We start from the raw sequence: 6,000 nt of genomic DNA on the forward strand, positions 1-6,000 counted from the left end.
ATTATTTTGGAATGTATAAGGAATTTAGTTTGGAGCAATGGATTCAACCAATGTTGCAAAATACATTTTCTTGTAGCTGAGGCCCAAATAATCAATATGGCCTTTACATGTTTTGGGAATTTAAGATGAATGTAAACTAAGATATTAAATATTGCCCATTGTGGCATTAATGGAAAAAATATCCCACAGTAATTCTGTAACTCAACATGAATAGATCTCCATAATCCTTGAATTTTGATACAACCCACATATGATAATAAATACAGTATCAGTGTTTCCCTCACCACACTTAGACCAAACAAATGCACCCGTGGGAGACATTTTAAACTTAATGTGTGGAGAAATATAAGCTCTGTGAAGGAGTAAAAGAGACTTGTCTGTGTAGCTACTAGAGGAGAGGACTTTTTGTTGCCCTGCAGTAGCTTCTAATATGTCGTGAACCGTAATGTCTTGTATGTCATTAACCTACCTTGCAGGGCCTGTGTTCTTACCTTCCCATGACAACCGTTTGCGTAATATTACATAAATACTGCTTGCTGAAGCTGTTTGGATTCTGGCGGTCCTAAGGAATCCATCTAAAATATCCCTCCCCCTCCCTCTACTCTTATCGCTATACTTTTTAAAGTTAAACTTCTTGCCTGAAGAAAAAGGGATTATTTGCAAATGTTGTAAAACACTGTGCCCCCGTGTCAAATGAGATCAAGGAAAGCCTATCATCTAACAAATCAACTGCTAAAGTGCATAGGACAGAGGTGGATTAGCTCCTGCAAAATCAGGGTTACCCAGAAATGGTAGAAAGGGAGAGGAGTCATGTCTCAGATAGCAAAGCCTTCTGCATTTCCTCCACACCTGTATAGTCTTCCACAAGGTGGGATGGTTTTTTATGTCTTTCAGAAGGTCATTATTGGTCGAATGTAATAATGCTGGTAGTGAGATATGGAGGCTTAATTGTTAATCTAAAAATACATTAGCAAAATGTGAGCTACCTCTTATCCAATCTATGGTATTTACACCTTTGGCCTGGGACAGCTCATAGAATCTCATGGCTTTCAGTATCACCTCTATGCTGATGACACACAGATCTACATCTCTGGACCAGATATCACATCCCTACTAACCAGAATCCCTCAATGTCTGTCCACTATTTCATCCTTCTTCTCCGCTAAATTTCTGAAACTTAACATGGACAAAACAGAATTCATCATCTTTCCCCCATCTCACGTGACCTCCCCAACGAACCTATTCATTACAGTAAATGGCTGCCCACTCTCCCCAGTCCCACAAGCTCGCTGCCTCGGGGTTATCCTTGACGCTGATCTCTCCTTCAAACCACATATCCAAGCCCTTTCCACTTCCTGCTGACTTCAACTCAAAAATATTGCACGAATCCGTTCATTCCTCAACCAAGAATCTACAAAAACCCTAGTCCATGCCCTCATCATCTCTCGCCTTGACTACTGCAACCTCCTGCTCTGTGGCCTCCCCTCAAACACTCTCGCACCCCTCCAATCTATTCTAAACTCTGCTGCCCGACTAATCCACCTGTCCCCCCGCTATTCTCCGGCCTCTCCCCTCTGTCAATCCCTTCACTGGCTCCCCATTGCCCAGAGACTCCAGTACAAAACCCTAACCATGACGTACAAAGCCATCCACAACCTGTCTCCTCCTTACATCTGTGACCTCATCTCCCGGTACTTTCCTACACGCAACCTCCGATCCTCACAAGATCTCCTTCTCTACTCCCCTCTTATCTCCTCTTCCCACAATCGTATACAAGATTTCTCTCGCGTATCACCCCTACTCTGGTACCCTCTACCACAACACATCAGACTCTCACCCACCATCGAAACCTTCAAAAAGAATCTGAAGACCCACCTCTTCCGACAAGCCTACAACCTGCACTAACCACCGATCGACCAAACCGCTGCATGACCAGCTCTACCCTCACCTACTGTATCCTCACCCATCCCTTGTAGATTGTGAGCCTTCGCGGGCAGGGTCCTCTCTCCTACTGTACCAGTTATGACTTGTATTGTTCAAGATTATTGTACTTGTTTTTATTATGTATACCCCTCCTCACTTGTAAAGCGCCATGGAATAAATGGCGCTATAACAATAAATAATAATAATAATAATAATGGTATATCTGAAATTTGCAGCTAAATTGTACTTCCCAATATCTGGGTAATTTATTTTATGCCACCTTCCTCTTTTGAGGCTTGTCATTTTATTAAACCTCTTCGTGTTCTTTTTTCTCCCCCCAAATAAAATTCCTAAAAGCTACATTTAAGGTTTTAACATCCGCTTGCGACCATAATAAAGGTAGTGGTTGGAATACATACATTAATTTTGGAAATATCACCATCTTAATAAGATGGCAACGTCCCGAAAATGACAAGGTAAAATGCTTCCAAGAATTTAAAAGGCTAAGTGTTGATGTAATTAAGAGTCTTATAATGATACTGTATAACAGAGACAAATCCGCCGGAAGGTGGATACCCAAATATTTAATGGAAGATGTGCTCCATTGGATTATCGTTTCATATATTTATTTGAATTTATATTTATTTTTCATATACAAGTTCTCTGATGTTTGGTCCAATGTATTTACTATTTAGATCTTTTTGATCTGCGGTTCTACGATATAGGGCCATGATCTACTTGCTTCGTGATCCTATGTGACTTCTGCTTCACTGCTACAAAGTCCGTAATATATTACCCTGTTGTCCAGTGCGCATGTCGGCTTGCGGCCCGTTGCTGGGCATCGCTGATGGCGTCTCCTCTGGGGCAGGGGTACCGTGTGACTGCAGGCCTGCTCATGTGACCAGGTGGGTGATTCTGTATGCTACGTGCTTCCCTCTCCTGGTGACGCCTTCAGCCATGTCAGCTTTTGGAGGCGCCGGCAGTACATGCGCCAATGAAAGGCAACGTGACATTTTGGTGGATTAAGCCATGATCCATCATTGGTCCATGATCACTATTTAATCCTCTGTGATTACTGCAATGCCACTCCCCCAGAAGGGGGCACGGAAGCCAAAATGCACGTTGGGGTGGTGGCACCACAGCTCTTAGGTAATACAGCTTTGCACATTTTTTTACAAAAGTTTTTTTACTTGACTTTATTTATGTGTGAGTTTCCCCCTTGGTACTGTGGTTTTTCCACAATTGGGTATAGTTTCTTACACGTTTCTAATACAAGTGCATCTTCAATTGTATCTACTACCATTTGTTCTTTCCTGTTTGCTGTGGTGTTTCCTTGTTCTCCTGACCGGACACTGTTTTCATTTTGCAACCCTCTGTTTATGCACTATTTTTTTAGATTGTTTTAAATATGTCTAATCAATTTCATGTTTTACATTTATGGTTTCCTGTGCATTCCTTTTGTATGTTCTATTTAGGGAGACCATGAAGATCAAATGTGACAACCTATTGATTGCTGGAGGCTTCATATTTGAAAAAGAAAAATCTACTACTCTGGGGAATTAATTCTAGGAAGGAAACTTTCACCAGCTATATGTCATAAACGTAATTTATGGGACAGCTCCTTAAAGTATTGTTGTATTTATTAAGTAATGTATTTTAATCAGCTGGTTGTCACAAAGTACGTGACATTTCTCCATAGTGCCCAGCTGATTATCTGGATAACGCTACTGGAACACCTACCTCACACCTTACACACTGCTTTACTCTTATCAATTTGAACTTTGTGCTGAGAAAATATTGTGAGCAAATGTCATAACTAAAGATTTTCCGCATTCCCCTCTAAACTTTAAAAGTGCAAATAAAAATAAGGAGAGATTTAACAACACTGTACTTTACTCAGAAACAAATCTGACTGTTTCCTCAATCACTGAGGTTCAGGTGAATCACACCTTGAATCAGTGATATGCATTTAATATATCATGAGACTAATGTTTCTGAGATATTCCAGGGGTGCGAGTCATCAAAAATAGTTCCATGAATTAGCACAGCTACTGCTGGACTTAGGTAAAAGCCTTAAAAGGGTTATTCTCAATATCATAATGTGGTCTAAGTTTTCTGTACATAATGGGCCCGATTAATCAATGCTTTCTCAGCCGAATTCTGGCGTAAAAGTTGTGAAAATATTTGTATTTTTTGTGGAAAACGCCTTTAATGTTAAATAAGTCACATGCAGCCTGTTCTATTGTCGAAAGCACTATTCCCCATTTTCTTTGGGGTGCCAAGACCTGCATTTGGCAGGAATAGGGTTGGGAAAATTTTCTTAAAACTGCTTCTTTGAAGGAGCCACCATGTCAGAAAGAGCACACGTGCCAGCATTAGCATGTGTGCGGAGGATTTACCAAAACGTTGCTTGTGTAAATCCCCATTACATTGGAAAATAAATGTCTGTTTCTTTGACTCACTACACAGACTGTACAGTCACCATTAAGTGACTGCTATGTATAGCGTTAAAATAGCTTCACTTTACAAGATTAGCCCAATGTGCCTCGAGCATACTCACTGTAATGATGTCTGTAGCACTTGTCATCATACAATAAAGGTGAAATGGAGACATAAGCGATTATAATAAAGATCAATACACTTTCAATTCTGCATTTTCCTGCCACTTCTGTGTTCCTTGGTCTCCTGCAGTAACAGATAAGACTTCTGGTATTACCGCAGTACTGGCTCTACCTGATCTATATATCTACACTTATACATACTATAGGAATAAAGGTATATTCACCTGTAAAAAGATTATACATTTTCAAGAGAGATCGTCTTATCTTGTTCCTTGTTAAGTCCAAATTCATCTGTCATGATCTTATGACACCACAAACAGGTAATGAACTATGACCACGTAGTAACTAATCATTATTCTAAGTGTGTACTGGGAGGAGCCAAAGTGTATTACAATAAGGATTACCTGTTTTACAGTACCGTATTCCAAGACCTGTAATCTTAACCCCTTAGTGACCGGGCAAAATTTTTGAAATCTGTGGTAATAACTCTGGAACACTTCAACAGATCCCAGTGATTTTCAGAATGCTTTATTTTTTTTTTAGACAAGTTGTACTTTATGTTAATGGTAAATTTATGTCTATATGTTTTGTGTTTATTTATAAAAAAAAAAAGTCCGAAATTTGACAAAAATATAACAAAATTAGCAATTTTCAAACTTCAAATGATTATCCCTTTAATCCAGATAGTCATACCACACAAAAACATTAATAAATAACATTTCCCACATGTCTGCTTTACATCAGCACCATTTGTAAAATGTTATTTTATTTTGTTAGCCTCTAGGGGGTTTAAAAATGTAGCAGTTATTTTTCATTTTTTCAAGCAAATTTACAAAACTCATTTTTTTAGGGACCAGGTTTGAAGTGACTTTTGCGGTCTTAGATATTGGAAAAAAACCCCCAAAGTGATACCATTTTAAAAACAGCACCCCCTGACATATTGAAAACTGCTGTCAGGTAGTTTATTAACCCTTCAGGCGAAGATTAGGAATGAATGCAAAGTGGCATGATGGGAATAAAAAAAATGTATTTTTACCACCTAAATGCCGCTAACTTCTGAACAGGCAACTGTAGCCGGCAGACTCTAAGGCCACTATTTGGCTGTGAACTCCCATGGCAAACATCAGGACCACACAATCATGATCTCAGGGTGCCAATGGGGATAAAGAGGGAGCCCCCATACTCTGTTAACCAGTCACTATTGACAGCAGCATCTAAGTGGTTAAATAGATATGGACGGTGCCAACACTGATCGTGGCTAATGCAGCAAGTTGTCAGCTATAGTGTACAGCCGACAGCTGCTGGATTGTTACCTGTATGGGGATGCTATTCTCTTACACAGTGCCTTGCGAAAGTATTCGGCCCCCTGGAACTTTTCAACCTTTTCCCACATATCATGCTTCAAACATAAAGATACCAAATGTAAATTTTTGGTGAAGAATTAACAACAAGTGGAACACAATAGTGAAGTTGAACAAAATTTATTGGTTATTTTAAATTTTTTGGGAAATTCAAG

General features: G+C 39.6%; 1 protein-coding gene across 1 annotated transcript in view; it reads right to left on the reverse strand.

Moving 5' to 3' along the window:
• The window catches only part of HHLA2 (HHLA2 member of B7 family), a 184,197-nt gene extending 179,398 nt beyond the window's left edge, over positions 1 to 4,799 (reverse strand). Inside the window, exon 1 of the mRNA XM_077296816.1 lies at positions 4,709 to 4,799. The gene's annotated coding sequence lies outside the window, so the exon portion shown is untranslated. The remainder of the gene's footprint in view (positions 1 to 4,708) is intronic.
• Positions 4,800 to 6,000: the final 1,201 nt, after the last annotated feature.

The sequence above is a fragment of the Ranitomeya variabilis genome, chromosome 3, assembly GCF_051348905.1.
Source record: "Ranitomeya variabilis isolate aRanVar5 chromosome 3, aRanVar5.hap1, whole genome shotgun sequence".
In the NCBI taxonomy this organism is placed as follows: domain Eukaryota; kingdom Metazoa; phylum Chordata; class Amphibia; order Anura; family Dendrobatidae; genus Ranitomeya; species Ranitomeya variabilis.